The sequence below is a fragment of the Mustelus asterias genome, chromosome 1, assembly GCF_964213995.1.
Source record: "Mustelus asterias chromosome 1, sMusAst1.hap1.1, whole genome shotgun sequence".
NCBI classification, from domain to species: domain Eukaryota; kingdom Metazoa; phylum Chordata; class Chondrichthyes; order Carcharhiniformes; family Triakidae; genus Mustelus; species Mustelus asterias.
In genome coordinates this window covers 20,201,729-20,218,760 of record NC_135801.1, presented here as the reverse complement: position 1 = coordinate 20,218,760, position 17,032 = coordinate 20,201,729, and the positions used below count along the sequence as shown (strand labels likewise).

The window sequence follows — 17,032 nt, the reverse complement described above, 5'->3', positions numbered from 1 at the left end:
TCCAAATATTTAATCCAGATTCCATAATCTACTGTATCTAAAATATGCTGGCCTATAGGGATATATTGTAATTATACTAATTTACTGTCAGGTTGATGTGAACACGAAGTCATTTTTATCAAGCAAGTATACAGATATTTTACTGCTGACTTGTGCCAGATAAATGGGAGCAACACTTAACAGCGGCATGACATCTAAATGGTTTCCTTGGTAACAGTATAAATGCCTTTGCTACGAGGTGCAAGAACATTTTTAGAAGTCAAATTAGAGGGATGTGGCTGGCGGTCATGACACCCTCTGCAAATGTTTGTATTTTTTTAAGTTGGTTGCAAATCCGTGTCTGGATGTCTGAGTCCGGTTGTCTCCAAGTGGCGATGGTGTGTGGAGTCACCTGTGGTTATTCAGATGCAGAGGCCATTTCTCCTGCCATTGAAAGCTAGCTCACAGCTCCATGAAAGTAAAGCTGCCCAGTGCTTCACAGCTGAAGTAACAGCGCTGTACTAAATCATTTATTGCAAATCGCATTAACACTGATCCCTCTCTTAGCAACGGATTAGCACTGACCACACTTGAATGTACTTTACCGTAGCTTGCTTTCAATTTTAACAGCGTAACAATGCCATGTAGAATTCTTTGCAGGCTCAAAACGGGCTTTGATGGTACAGTGGGTGAGAAAAACCACCCGACTAAAGTCTAGCACCCCCCTGCCCTTTGCTCCTCCCACACCTACTCCTCCCACCCTCCACACAGAAACAGGGAAAATAGAAGCAGGAATAGGCCATTCTGCCATTCCAACTTGCTCTGCCATGCATTTTGATTACGGCCAATCATCAAATGAAGAGCCTAATAGGAAATAGTTTGAGGTAGAGTGAATTCAGTTTTTAGTGGGCACAGATCACTGACCTAAAACCGGTCATAGAACCATGTAGGGCAGAAGGAGGCCATTCGGCCCATTGAGTCTGCACCAACCACAATCTTACCCAGGCCCTATTCCCATGCATTTACCCTAGCTAGTCCCCCAGACACTAAGGGGCCATTTAGCAAGACCAGTCCGCCTAACTCGCACATCTTTGGAGTGTGGGAGGAAACCGGAGCACCTGGAGGAAACCCACGCAGACATCAGGGGAGAATGTGCAAACTCCACACAGACAGTTTCCGAAGCCGGGGAAACCTCAGTCACATTGACACTGAACTTCCCTATCTTGGAAGTGGCTATGAATGCAGTATAAGTGAAACATTTCAGTCATGGGATAGGGACATATGGGCGCTATCTTAGCGGCCATTCATGCCACGGTCCCCCTACAACCAAGTCAGAGAATTTGGCGTGCAGCCAAATCTCCGTTCACTGCAGCGGGATGGGAAAATTCCGCCGGCGTGAACGGCTGTAACATTCCGGTCATGTGGTCTTCTAGATTCATGATTGGAATCATTTTGGAGCAAAGTGGAGGGAGATTTGCTTGGAAAGGAACTCTGGACAAGCAGAATGTTGGATTCCATCGCACTGATGGTATTCTCTTTGAACACAAAGGGTACTAATGGTGAGACTCACTCTTTGATTCTAGAGATCAAAATACCACGTCACCTGAAAAGATCAGGTTGAACCCTGCGTGACCCAGTTGAAAAATCTAAAATGCCTCACTTGCATATTTAGATCCCATGCTTTGTCCACAGTTTAGAGCTGCAGTGTTAATGGGATGGATTTCAAATGGCATAGTAACAATGAATATCTTAAATGTCACATCTTAAAGCTGTGTGGAGAAGAACTGAAATGTAAAGTTAGCTTAAATTCAAATGGGGGCATAAAATTGTAACGTCAATGAGTTTGTAGTTTATCTTGTCTGAACAGCACATACACAAATTATGGTTATAGCTTTTAGTCATAGAGGAATCATAGAGGTTTACAGCAGGGAAACAGGCCCTTCGGCCCAACTTGTCCATGCCACCCTTTTAGTCCAGTTCTCTCTTTTCTGCTGACATTCTATATGTCCTGGCAAGTCTTTCACACAATACAGGGTTTATACCCATATAAAACTGAAGAATATGGAAACAATATGGTTGTTAATTATGACTAATTTATAAAGTGTGTAGTCAGCGAGATGGGATTTGCAGTTGTCTGATGCTTGCGCTGCCAAAGACCAGCTGAACTGTTACTACGGTGATGACATCGGCTGCTTCACCTGGCAGGGGTGCGACTCTCAGTCTTTTGGCTAAGATCAAATGTCAGATCAAGCCCAAGGTCAGGTGTAATGTCGTTTCTTGTCAGCTTGGATCCTATATATTTCTCTCTTGTGGGGACCATAAATTGGATTCAATCTGAGTTGGATTTTGGAGCAAGCAAGGAGATGGATTAAGGGCTTGCCCCGTCCACTCCACGCATTGACATTGTAACTTCAAGATTGGAGTAAGAATTTCAAAAACAAATGGGCTTCTCGGCCTTTTGGCTAAACTCAAGCATAGGATCAAGCCCGAGTTCAGGTGTAATGCCTGCCTTTGTCAGCTTGGATCTAGTATCTCTCACTTGTGGGGACCATGAATTGGATTCAGTTTGAATTGATTTTTGGAGCAAGTGAGGTGTTGTCCACTCTGCACATTGGTTCTGTAGGAAGGAATACATTTTTTAAAAAATTGGTTCTGATGTTGAAGAAATTGTGTTTCTGTTGTGGAAAACCTTTTACCCAAAGTTGCTTTTATTGACCGACAGCAGAATATCCTGTGTCTATATCTTGTGGGTATAAATTTGTGGCGGATGATGAACCATTACTTTACAGCCCCATGGCTTTTAAACTCTACCTTTCAACCCATCTAATTTGGTTTGTAACAGTGTTACTAAGTGCAGTGAAGGAGGGGACTTGTTACATTCGGTGATGTAACTTACTTTTGTGTCATTCTTTATAAACCTACCATGCCCTCCCTAGCTTTTGGTTTATCAAATTCAGTTGCAATACAGGGTTCCTTTTTTTAAAAAGTAGATAATTTAAAACCATTTATTGAATGCATATAACAGAATTCCTGATACATTCCTTGCATCGTTCTAGATATTGGGCGGGATTTTATGGCCTCGCTCATCCCCAAACTATAAAATCCCACCTGAGGTCAACGGACCTTTCCATGGTTCACCCCTTGCCCGCTCCGATTCCCGTGGCAGGTGGGGTGGTAAAAATTGGCTATTATCTTTACAATATGTATTTTCAATTTCATTGGCAGCAGATCATAGAATCCTACAGTGCAGAAGGAGGTCATTCGGCCCATCGAGTCCGCACCGACCACAATCCCACCCAGGCCCTATCCCTGTAACCCCTAGCCCTAGCTAGTCCCCCTGACACTAAGGGGTAATTTAGCATGGCCATTCCACCTCACCCGCACATCTTTGCATTGTGGGAGGAAACATAGACATAGAATCCTTACATTGCAGAAGGAGGCCATTTGGCCCATCTATTCTGCACCGACCACAATCCTACCCAGGCCTTATCCCCATAACCCAATGCATTACCCTAGCTAGTCCCCCTGACACTAAGGGGCAATTTAGCACAGACAATTCATCTAACCCGCACATCTTTGGACTGTGCGAGGAAGTTGGAGCACCTGAAGGAAACCCATGCAGACACGGGGAGAATGTGCAAACTCCACACAGACAGTGACCTAAGCCAGGAATCGAACCCGGGTCCCTGGCGCTGTGAGGCAGCAGTGTTAACCACTGTGCCATCCTTTTTAAAAAAAATCATACACAGTTGGGTTGAGTCGTAGTTTAATATATTACAAGGAGATATTCCACTTGTTCAGTTCATCGCAGGAGTGTTCCTCATAGAGTTATTTGAGGGATTGGTTTCCTCCTTTTGCGTTACTGAACAGTGCTTTTTTTTAGCAACTTAATTGCAGAAGATTACATTTGTACTCCAGATTGTAATCTGCAGTTTGCATTTGAAACCACTGAATGATTTGATTAGAAAGTCGGGACTGAAACTTGCTATAATTGGCCAGTGAGATCAAACATCTTTACTGTCACTTTAAAGCAGGAATCATATTGCAGTAAGATTAAAGATGGTACGTGAATTCATCCATAAATACCACCTTTTTACAAAGTTCCTCTGAGCTATAATCTGACCTTTTTTAAATAAAAAAGGCAGGCATGCTTAATTCTAAATATTAAATGAAAACAGCCCAGGCGCTGCAGGTTCAACATTTTCCGAAAGCCGTTCCCAATTGGTTCCTTCTCTTCCGCTGTCGGCAGTGGAACTTTTGGAAAGCTGGATTGTGTTTTAAGTGGGAAAGTTGGTGTTCGGCTGAAAACAGTCACCATCGAGACCAGAAGAGGAAGGATCAGGTGCCCGGTATCCTTCATTCTTTCATTATCAAGTCGCAGTTCCAGCAACTTGCCTGATTCAGGCAGAAGACTTCTACTCAACATGCAAATCAAGGTTCTGTAAGGGGTCAAGAGTGATGGGTGAGAGCTGGAGCTGACTTTCATTAGTTGGAGCTTGACGTCATGACAACAGTTAATGTCACCGACAGGTAATGTGCAGCTGAAAACTGGGAGTGGGGCCCACTTCCGTATCCAACCATGGGACCCGCAAGATCAATGCAAATTCTACCTGATGTCTCACTTACTTACACGACTCCTTGGGTCTCACTTTAAGCTGCCCGTTGCATTTACTGATACCATCCAGCTCTCCGTACACCTCTTGGTAGGCGACCACCAACCAGGCTAATGATGTGGCCGAGCATTATAATTGACATTAGTTGATACTTGAGTTAGAAAGCTAAATTATTTCTGTGTTGGGGGACTCTATACTGCCAACAAATCTCAAGAGTCTTTCTCAAGCAACACTCATGAAATGAATTCAGTTTGCATTCCAGCTTCTGATGCACAGTTGAAGTTTTAGCACTATACAGCAGTGGGCACGGGCATTATGGATTCTTAGCTGTGTAGCAATTGAGTGTTTAGTTTATCTCCAGGTTTTTGCCTGAAGCTTTCCAAATGCCACTGCGGCACTCCCAATGCGAGCTGATATCTCCTCATCAATCTTCATTTCACTTGAGACAGTTGACCCAGATAGCAGGATTTGTTATTTTCATTCTGGGTAAGCCATTGGCACTGTCTTTCATGACCCCAACTTTCACTGCAGCAGCCTCGAAGGTGTTTGGAATTAACTGCAGGCCTGTATTGGATACACCACAAAAGCTGCATCATTAGCAAACAGGAGTTCACATATCCGGATTTGATCCACTTCGGACTTTATTCTCGCCTGCACTCAAGTGATTTACATCGTGGTGAATCCCCAGCCTGAAATGGTACACCATCATTCCATGGCACAGGAAGCTGCCAGTCGTACTGTTCTACTTATTAGAAGTGGCTCTGGCTTTTTATTTGATCAGCACAGCCCGGTCAAAATTCTGTTGACCACTTCAGTGACGGATGTGCGCAGCAGATTTAATAAAATGTAAGTAGCAACCATGTCGGTAAAACATTGGATGCATCATTAGGTCCTGTGTGAATTAGTACCCTCAGTCTGTTGCGAGTACCCAGAGCCTGTCTCATAGCATGGGAATGTAATTAAAGCTCATGTAATATTTCATTAGCATTGTGCGTCTGTGCTGTAGAATATATGTGTAATAGGTCTCTGTAGTGACACAGATATCCTCAGTGGTGCGGAACCAAGTGCCTTATTGTAGTGAGCCGATATTCTTATCTGCTTGTGGGGCTTAAAAGGCAGATGAACACTGACTGCTGAAGTCCTTGAAAATTGTGACCAAATTTGGTGATAAATGGTATTTACAATTCTTCAAACAGAATTGCAATGAATCATCTTTACTTGGTGCCCCTCAGTATGTTTCACTTGCAGTGAGTCACTTATTCAGATTTATAGTTAACCTCACTCCCTGTTGTTCATGAGACTTATTGATCCGTGCCATTATAAATTGGCGCATTTTGTGAAGAACTTATCCTTTTAAAATGTCCCAATTAGATTAATCATTTTTCACAAATGGTTGTAGTAATTCTCACGCAGTTTCTAGATCTCGACCTCGGGACTAAAGCCGCATAGGATTTCAGACATTTTGCCAGATCTCTGGTCAGGGGAGGGGGTTTGGACTCCAGGCAACTTGGGTCCAAGTGGGTCAGGTGGGGTTGGGAGTCGCTAGCAGCATGGGATTGGCCGGCACGGTGGCACAGTGGTTAGCACTGCTGCCTCACAGTGCCAGGGACCCGGGTTCGATTCCCGGCTTGGGTCACTGTGTGTGTGGAGTTTGCACATTCTCCCCGTGTCTGCGTGGGTTTCCTCCCGGGTGCTCCGGTTTCCTCCCACAGTCCAAAGACTGTAGTTAGGTGGATAGGCCAAGCTAAATTGCCCCTTAGTGTCAGAGGGACTAACTAGGGTAAATGTATGGGGTTATGGAGATAGGGCTTGGGTGGGATTATGGTTGGTGCAGACTCAATGGGCTGAATGGCCTCCTTCTGCACTGTAGGATTCTATGATTCTACAACCAGTATGTGAAGCAGCAAGCAGACAGCGAGTCAGGCCCCACTCCTTACCCATGCAGAACCTAGCCGGATTGTCTAGGTATGTTTTAGTTTTCTCCCATTGTTGCCTGACACCTTATAAAATTTGAGGACCAATCTGATTTTTGGACAGTCGGATTTGAGACACCACACTGTACTTTTAAATCTCTTAATGGGCTTGCTGTTAAATTCTGTTCAAGTGGGTGGGTTTTGATTGGGTTAAGATTGGACCCTTGGGGCGCGATCTTACCAGCTGTTCACGTCACATTCCTGCTGTAGCGAGGCCGGGGAATTTGGCACTCAGCCAAATCTCCATTCACTGCAGCGGGATGGGAAAATCCCACCAGCAGGAATGGTGGTAACATTCCGGTCTAAATCCTTTTGTTAATGGAATGACCTGTAAGATGAATTTGTGTCTATCACAGTCAGTAAAATTGAAATGTTACTGAGATTGTGAAATCTGTGACACGGATAAAAGAAATGCATTCATCGAACATTTGGTGTTGTTCAAGATTTGGGTAAGATTCTAAAAAAGAACTTGTTCTTTGGTTGTTTTTAAAATGCAGGTGGAATAACACAAGTATGGCACCCTCAGGACTGAATCTGTGTCGGATTTTGGAACTGGCCTGTTTTTTGGGGAAAGAGACCCTTAATCCAGTGAATAGAGGACACGGGAAAACACAATGATATGATTACAAAGCACTTCAGATTAATAGCCATGTCTCTGCTGATATCAATTCACATCTCACGCATTGGCTTGACTAACACATGCCTCCCCCACCTCCCTACATCAGCGCACCCTGTTCAAAATGAGAGAAGGTCAATCGAGCTGTAATGATGTTAAAGAAATACCCTGTAGTTTAACTGAAAGCTAAACATCAGATGCATGAAGCTGATCAGTACTTGACATGTCACTATAACAATGCAGCAACTCCCCGAAGGTTTCCAAGCTGGGTTAGGTGAGGTCAAGGCTTACTAAGCCACTCGGGACAAAACCGGACACCACTGGTTTTTTGGTAGCATTTGAGTTACTCTATCTTATTGTGGAGAGGACAAGAGATTAATATTGTAGATTTGAGATTTACCATCAAGTTGGCATTCGGTCATTGCATACAATTTTTTTGTTTTCGTTTATTGAGCTAGTTCCACAGGTCAGAAAATCTAAATTACATTCCAGATCCACTTGTTTGCTGCAATATATTGTGGATTTATTATCACATTCAATGTATCTTGACAATTACAGTCTTAATCCAATGCATCAGTAATTCAATTCTATTAAAAGTTAGAGAGATTAGTCCATGGTTCAGAGACTGGTGTGGGAGAAGTGGGTATTGGTTTGTGGGACATTGGCAGCAGTACTGGGGAAAGTGTGGGCTGTACTGTTGGGACAGTCTACATCTAAACCATGCTGGGACCAGTATTCTTGCAGACCGTGTAACTAGGGAAGTAGAGAGGGCTTTGGGCTAAAGATTGGGGGTGAGGATTCAGTTACTTGGAAAATTAGGTTAGTGAACAGTCTGAGTATCAACAGAAAACTACAAGTAGGGACAAATCATACAAACATTATACTACACTAAGAACTCATATGGAAGAGCCCAAACTAGGAGCAGGGAGGGTTCCAAGAACAGAAGGTTTAAAAAATCAAGCATATCTGAGGGAGTGGTGGTACAGGATATTTTTTTATTTTATTTATTTGTTGGACGTGGATGTTTCTGGCTGGCCAGCATTTATTGCCCATCCCTAGTTGCCCTTGAACTGAGGGGATTGTTGGGCCATTTCAGAGAGCAGTCGAGAGTCAACCACATCGCCATGGCTCTGGAGTCACATGTATGCCAGACCAGGTGAGGACGGTAGATTCCCCTCCCTAAAGGATATTAGTGCACCAGATGCGTTTTTCCGACAATTGACAATGGTCATCAGTAGATTTTCAATTCCAGATACTTTTTATTGAATTCAAATTCCACCATCTGCCGTGGTGGGATTTGAACCCGAGTCCTCAAACTTTAGCTGAACTTCTGGATTAGTAGTCTAGTGATAATACCACTAGGCCATCAGCTCCCGGTAAGGATAGTGAGGGGGAACTTGACTGTAACAGTGCGACATGTCAGGGCAGGAAACGTAAAGAAGAATATGCAGCACAGAGCAAATCTAGAGTTGTAAACAACTGTACAAAATCAAAGCTAAATGTTCTGTATCTGAATGCACAAAGCATTTGCAACAAGATGGATGAGTTGCTTGTGCAGATAGCAACATATGATTATGATGCATTAGCTATTACAAAAACGTGGTTGCAGGGTGACCAGGGCTGGGTGTTGAACATTCTAAGGTGTACCACGTTCCAAAAGAACAGGCTAAAGGGGACTGGAGGTGGGGTAGCATTGTTAATCAAGGAAGGTGCCAGAGCAGCGCTGAGTCATGATATAAAGGCAGTGGAAACTGATGTAGAATCGGTTTGGATTGAAACCATGAATAGCAGGGGAAGGAGGACAAGAGTGTGAGTAGTCTATAGACTCCTAAAATGTGGCCTCTCAAGAAGTCAGAGCATAAGTGAGGAAATTTCAAGGGCATGTTTGAAGGGAACTGCAATTATCATGGGAGATTTTAATCTGCATTTTGATTGGACAAACCAAACCGGCAAGGGTAACATAGAAGAAGAATTTGTGGAGTGCATCAGGGATTGGTTTTTAGAGCAGTACATTGTGGAACCCATCCAGGAACGGGTATTTTAGATTTGGTTTTGTGTAATGAAGAAGGATTAATCAGCCATCTCTTGGTTAAGGACTCCCTAGGGGGTAGTGACCACAATATGATAGAATTCGAGATAAAGTTTGAGGATGAGCGCCATAGGTCCATGACCAGTGTTTTCAACTTAAATAAGGGCCATTATAATGGTATGAGGGAGGAATTGTCTAAGATGAACTGGGTAAACAAGCTAAGACAAGGGGATTCAAAAAGGGAGAAAGGCACAAGGCAGGGAACTATCGGCCCGTTAGTTTAACATCTATTATTGGCAAGACGCTGGAATCAATGATCAAAGAGGAAATAGCTAATCACCTTAGGAAAGCTGATTATAATCAATCCTATTCAACATGGCTTTATGAAAGGTGAATCATGTTTGACAAATTTGCTCGAATTCTTCAAGGTTGTGATAGGGAGAGTAAATAGAGGGGAATCTGTAGATGTGGTGTATTTAGATTTCAGAAAGACATTTGACAAGGTGCCACATAAGAGGTTGGTGCGTAAAGTAAAAGCCCATATGTTGGCATGGATTGAAAACTGGCTGTCACGTAAAAAATAGAGAGTTGGAATAAATGAGTGGAAAGATGTAACTAGTGAAGTAATGTGGGGATCAGTTCTTGACCCGCAATTGTTCACTATTTACATTAATGACCTGGAGGAAGGAACTGAATGTAAGGTTTCCAAATTAGCCGATGATATAGAGATACGTGGAAGGGCATGCTGTAATGAGGATATTGTGATTCCGCAACAGGACATAGCTAGATTGGGTGACTGGGTGAAAACCTGGCAAATGGCGTCTAATGTGGGGAAGTGTGAGGTCACGCACTTCAGTGGGAGGAATCAAAAGCAGCATGGTGGCACAGTGGTTAGCACTGCTGCCTCACAGCACCAGGGACCCCCGTTCAATTCAGGTCTTGGGTCACTGTCTGTGTGGAGTCTGCACATTCTCCCCATGTCTGCGTGGGTTTCCTCCAGGTGCTCTGGTTTCCTCCCACAGTCCAAAGATGTGCGGGCTAGGCTGATTGGCCATGCTCAATTGCCCTTTAGTGCCAGGGAGATTAGCAGGGTTAATATGTAAGGTTACGGGGATAGAGCCTGAGTGGGATTGTTGTCGGTGTGGGCTCGATGAGTCGAATGGTCTCTCTGCACTGTAGGGATTCTATGAAACCGCCAATTCCATCACAACAGTGATTCCCTCCCCCAGCATTTATTCTTTCAATTTGTAGATGAATGCTTTCCTAATAATATAAGTCTTGATGAGTTTTGGGGTGGCTAGGTGGCACAGTGATTAGCACTGCTGCCTCACAGCCTCAGGGACCTGGGTTCAATTCCGGCATTGGGTACTGTCTGTGTGGAGTTTGCACATTCTCCCCGTGTCTGTGTGGGGTTCCTCTGGTTTCCTTCCACAGTCCAAATATGTGCAGGTTAGGTAAATTGCCCGTTAGTGTCAGGGAGATTGACAGGGTAAATGCATGGGGTTGTGGGGATGGGGCCTGTGCGGGTTTGTTTTCGATTGTTGTTGCAGGCTCAATGGGCCAAATGGCCTCTTTCTACACCGTGGGGATTCTATGAAAAGGCAGATTATTATCTAAATGGAGAGAGGCTGCAGGTGAGTGAAGGACCTAGGTGTTCTAGTGCATGCATCACAAAAAGCTACCAGGCAGGTCCAACAAGAAGGCAAACGGCATTTTGGCCTTTATTGCAAAGAGTTTAGAGTTTAAAAATAGGGAGGTGTTGTTCCAATTGTACATGGTGTCGGTGAGGCCTCACCTGGAAGACTGCGTACAATTTTGATCCCCTTGCCTAAAAAAAGGGATATAGCAACATTGGAGGCAGTCCAAAGGAGATTCATCAGGCTAATTCCTGGGATGAGAGGGTTGTCCTATCAAGAGAGACTGAATAGTCTGGGTCTGTAGTCCTTGGAGTTTAGAAGAGTGAGGGGTGACCTTATTCAAACATACAAGATCCTGAGGGGGCTTGACAGGGTAGATGGTGAGGTGTTTTCACTCGTGAGAGAGTCTCGAACAAAGGGACATAGCTACAAGAAATCTTTGTTTCTCTTTTTCAAAAAAAAGAGATGTATACTGTCCATTTTAAACAAAGGTTAATAAATATATCCGGGAGAGATCCAACTGATAAAATTACATGAATATTAAAAGAAAAGCCAGGTAATCTGCACACTTGGACCATCATCTCAGATAAACTAACGTGATACCCCAATTCCAAATCCAAACCCAGCTTTGACAAAGGGTTGTCTGGATTCGAAACGTCAGCTCTTTTCTCTCCTTACAGATGCTGCCAGACCTGCTGAGATTTTCCAGCATTTTCTCTTTTGGTTTCAGATTCCAGCATTCGCAGTAATTTGCTTTTATCCAATTGATTAATGGTTAATCAATTAATTAATGACTAAAGCGATTGATTAATCAACTAGCTGTAGCTTTATAACAGCAATCTGATTTTGCCCTTAATGTGCCCCAAGAACATTAAAGAAAGAACATCTCTGGTTCTTTCTGTCAAATTGTTGATATAAATAGGTGGTTGTTTTTTTTTGAAGCCCAACGCTAGTCAGCCCTTTCTATGTCAGATCTTTCACATGCAGCATTGGCCAGGGAGAATTGGGGTGCCAAGTATGACACTCTCAACCGTACCTGCACATGCGGCTTTTTGGCTGCAGTAACTCTCAAATGAGGAAGCAGCTCGTTTTCCACGTGATGCAGTTTTGAGAATTTTTGAGGGCAGAAATTTTGGGTGGCACAATGGGTTAGCACTGCTGCCCCAAAGCGCCAGGGACCCCGGTTCAATTCCGGCCTTGGATGACTGTCTGTTGCGATTGCACATTGTCCCCGTGTCTTCTGGCGAGACCCAAAGAATCCCGCCGGCATGAACAATTGGAGAATTTTGTCCAATGTCTCTTTTCCCTTATTCAGGATTCGATAATTGTTGATCTCCCTCCCCTGTCCCTTGTTACCAGAACTCCACAATGGCCATTCATTCATACTTGAGTTATTTATAATGCACGGTAATCATGACATTTGACTCTCCTGCTGAAAATGCTTAATCTTGGTTTTCAGCTGTCATTAAGAAGAGTATCTGTGTGGCACAGTGGCTAGCACTGCTGCCTCACAGTGCTAGGGACCCGAGTTCGATTCCCGGCTTGGGTCACTGTCTGTGTGGAGTTTGCACCTTCTCCCCATGTCTGCGTGGGTTTCCTCTGGGTGCTCCGGTTTCCTTCCACCGTCCAAAGGTTGTGCGGGTTAGGTGGATTGGCCATGCTAAATTGTCCTTTCGTGTCGGGGGGGATTAGCAGGGTAAATATGTGGGGTTCCGGGGATAGGGCCTGGGTGGGATTGTTGTCGGTGCAGGCTCGATGGGCCGAATAACCACTTTCTGCACTGTTGAGATTCTATGAAAAGTGCTTTGGGATGTCAGAGGCATAAAAGGTGCTGTATGAATGGTGATTAGTCCTTTATTTACAAATAACCACATGGACTTGGGACTGAATTATATAAATTTGCAGTTATAAACGATGAAATCAATCAGGCAATCATATTTCACAAAGCATGCTGTACTCATGGTATAATTTATCCCTATTAATGGTTCATGAGGGAGGTTGAATAGAGAGTGGTGACCTGAATCTGTTGATAGGATGTGTGGCTGAATCTTGTCTATAGCCCCGACTCTTCCCCTGTCCCTCCCCCTCCAGACCCCTGTTTCACGACTTAGCAAGATTCTAATTTCACTTTGGTCATCACAGGAGAAGGGCAATATTTGATCGAAGTATTCAAGATAATGAGGAGTCTGAGTAGACGGAGAAACTGTTTGCACATGTGGGAATAAAGTGTTCACACACATGAAGAAATCATAGACAGGAGGACACAACTTAAAATAATTGGCGGAAGAAGCAAAAGTGATATGAGAATCTTTTTCATGCAGCGAGTGGTTGAAGTCTGGGATGCGTGAGAATGTGGTGGAGGCAGGTTCAAAAATCAAAGCATTCAAAAGAAAGTTACAATCTTATCTGAAAAGGAAGAGCATGCAGAGTTGTTTGGAGAAGGTGGCATTAAATAAATTGCTCATTCAGAGAGCCTATTCAGACATGATGGGCTGAATGGCCTCCTTCTGCTGTAAAGCATGTTTCTCTGGCCCTCTGTGAGGAGTACAATGTGACTGAACAAGCCCTGAAGGGAGAGAAAGTAGATAAACGTCAGGACATAACGAGCAAAGCAAGTAATGAAAGCCCCATGTGAATACAACTCGGGTAGAATTTAATAAAGCAAGGATGCAGATAGTCATGTCAGCACCAGAATACGCTTACATTTTTATCATGCAGTTCATACGGTCAACAACTGTTCTGCTGCCTCCTTCAATCAAATAATTCCATCTGCCACAAATATGAAATGGAATTCATTGGAAATGTGGAATGTTAAAGTTGGAGCAAACTTGCATTTGTTTAGAAGTTGCCTTTCTGGACAACCCAAAGACCTTCACATCTATGTTTTGACGTACTTTGTTGCAATGTGGGCAAATGTAGCGGCCAGGTTACTGACACCTTGACTGGTTGATGACCATAAAACCATTGTTGATTGTTGGGAAAACCCATCTGGAACACTAATGTCCTTGAGGAAAGGAAATCTGCCGTCTTTACCTGGTCTGGCCTACATGTGACTCCTGAGCCACAGCAATGTGGTTGACTCTCAACTGCCCTTGGGCAACTAGGGATGGGCAATAAAATGCTGGTCCAGCCAGCGACATCCATGTCCCACGAATGAATAAAAAAAAGATAAAAGCATGTTCAAAGCGCAAAGGATGTGCATGTTAATCTTTGTGTATTTTTCAAGGGAACACATGAGGCAGTTGAACTGAACAGCTCCCCTGATGGCTCAGTGTTAGAGTTCACAACCTTTTTGGAACAACTGTAAGTTCCCTGACATCAGGGATACAATGCCCTCCAGTGTTGTCGTCAGCTGTGTCCGTGCAGAATGCAAGTCAATTGGAGGCTTGGGAATCATGAGCGTTGGTATGTGGGGAGCCCCTGAAATCAAGCAGGAAGTTTGGGGTGGGGAGGAAGAGCAAACAAGTTTGGGAAATTGAAGAGAGACTAAGGAATAGGGATCAAGTGACGAATGGTGCTGGGGCAGGAATATCTCTCAGGATATGGGAAACAGAGATCGGGACCATTTCCCAAAACTGCCCCGGGGGAAATGGTCAAAGGCCTTGATTTTCATGAAAGCGGCCAGTTCATGGCTTACAGTCCAATTAAGGACTGAAGGTTGGCTCTTCGAAGCTGGAGATCCAATCAAACGCCCTAACCATACCTTGTGTAGTGCAGAGAGATTCTTGCAATGGTTTTCAGGGTGGATATCAGCAGGTTATTGGCTTATTACTAGTTAGAGGCGCACATAATAGTGATATAGCAATAATGAGTTATTATATTACTGTTAGTTATGAGGGAAATCTGAGTGTTGTCACTTACTTATCAGTGTATTTTCACTGAGTTGTAATTAGTTGCTTGCGGAATCAAAGTTTGTTCCATTTCTGGTTTCACTTCTGCAAATGGTTCTCCTTACTTTGATTCCCCTCTTTGGTTTACCCCCTTTCCCCAATCTCCTGCCTTCCACCTGAGGAACAGACCAACATAAGACTGTCTTCAAAAGAAGAGGAAGAACAAAAAAATTAGTTGCAAGTGCAAAGCAAATTTTCTGGTCTATAAAGATGGAGCTTCCATCAGTATCTATCACTTAAAAAAATGTACAAGGTGGGTGGTATGTTGGCACAGTGATTCTCACTGCTGCCTCACAGCGCCAGGGACTTGGGTTCAATTCCAGCCTTGGGTGACTGTTTGCACGTTCTCTCCGTGTCAGCGTGGGTTTCCTCCGGGTGCTCCGATTTCCTCCCATAATCCAAAGATATGCAGGTTAGGTGGATTGGCCATGCTAAATTGCCCCTTAGTATTCCAAGATGTATAGATTAGGGGAATTAACAGGGTAAATATGTGGGGTTTCGGGGATAGGGCCTGGGTAAGATGCTCTGGAGAGCCGGTTAGGTGAATTGGCCATGATAAAATTCCCCTTTAGAGTCCCCAAGACGTGTAGGTTAGGTGGATTACCATGCTAACTGTGTGGGGTTATGGTAATAGGGTTGGTGAGAGGGCCTGGGTCTCTGTCAGAGAGTCAGTGCAGACTAGATGGGCCGAATGGCCTCCTTCTGCGCTGTAGGGATTCTATGAAGCTAGGTTATCAAAGTGTGAAAAAAAAACTAATGTAATTTTCGGCAGAGATTTACCCGAAAAGCACCTTCTCTTTTCCAATGCTGAAGTTTCAAAGTATTAGAATGAATATTTTGCTGTTTCTCACTTTGTATATATTACTGTATTTTTAACCATGAGGTTTACCACACTGAAAAGTCAATCAGGAAAGAGGTTCACTGAAATATTTTTGGCTGTTTGCTTTTCAGACTGCACTGTCTCCGATATTGGTAATCTATAGTTCTCAGAGGTCAGCGTTTTCTATAGATCTAACACAGACAGTCAGCAGACATGTCCTTCCAGATACTCCATACATTCACAATGAATAAAGAAACTACATGTCATTGCAAAACTAACACTTAAACAGTGTGCTACTTTAAATTTAATGTAATATTTTAAAGGCTGGATTTCCTTGTCTGTGGATTAGTAAAATGTTAATTTAATTCCTGAGTCTTGGCTCCTGACAGTGTGGTACGGGGTGAATTTGACAAGGTCCCTCTTGGCAGGCTGGTGCAAAAGATTAAATCTCACGAGATCAGGGGTGAACTAGCTAGATGGATTCAGAACTGGCTGGGCCATAAAAAACCAGAGGGTAGCAGTGGAAAGATGTTTTTCTAAATGGAGGTCTGTAACTAGTGGTGTTCTGCAGGGATCAGTGCTGGGACCTCTGCTGTTTGTAATATATATAAATGACTTGGAAGAAAACGTAGCTGCTCTGATTAGCAAGTTTGCGGATGATACTGAGATTGGTGGAGTTATGGATAGTGATGAAGATTGTCAGAGAATACAGCAGGATATAGATAGACTGGGAAATTGGGCGGAGAAATGACAGATGAAATTTAATCCAGACAGATGCGAGGTGATGCATTTTGGGAGATCCAATTCGGGTGGGAGCTATAAAATAAATGACAGAACAATCAGGAGCATTGACACACACAGAGATCTGGGAGTACAGGTCCACAGATCCTTAAAAGTGGCAGCACAGGTGAAAAAGGTGTTGAAGAAAGCATTTGGCATGCTTGCTTTCATCGGATGGGGCATCAAGTATAAAAGTTGGCAAATTATGTTACAGTTGTATAAAACGTTGATGAGGTCACGTATGGAATACTGTGTCCAATTCTGGTCACCACACTACCAGAAGGATATGGAGGCTTTGGAGAGAGTACAGAAAATAATTACCAGGATGTTGCCTGATATGGAGGGTATTAGCTATGAGAAGAGATTGAATAGACTGGGAATGTTTTCTCTGGAAAGACGGAGACTGAAGGGCGACCTGATGGAAGTTTATAAAATTATGAGGGGCATAGATAGGGTGAACAGTTGGAAGCTTTTTCCCAGGGTAGAAATTACAATTACAAGGGGCACAAGTCCAAGGTAAGGCAGGAAAGATTCAGTGCAAGGGAAATTTTTTACACAGAGTGGTGGGGGCCTGGAATGCACTGCCAAGTGAGGTGGTTGAGGCAGATACATTAGCGACATTTAAGACTTACCTGGATAGACACATGAACAGACAGGGAATAGAGGGATACAGGAGGTTGGTCTCGATAGGACAA

The 17,032-nt window shown here is 43.6% G+C and overlaps 1 protein-coding gene across 7 annotated transcripts in view; it reads left to right on the top strand.

Moving 5' to 3' along the window:
• Nucleotides 1–17,032, top strand: part of LOC144492104 (serine/threonine-protein phosphatase 2A 55 kDa regulatory subunit B gamma isoform) — a 348,625-nt gene that overhangs the window by 199,363 nt on the left and 132,230 nt on the right. The gene's annotated exons all lie outside the window — the stretch shown is intronic.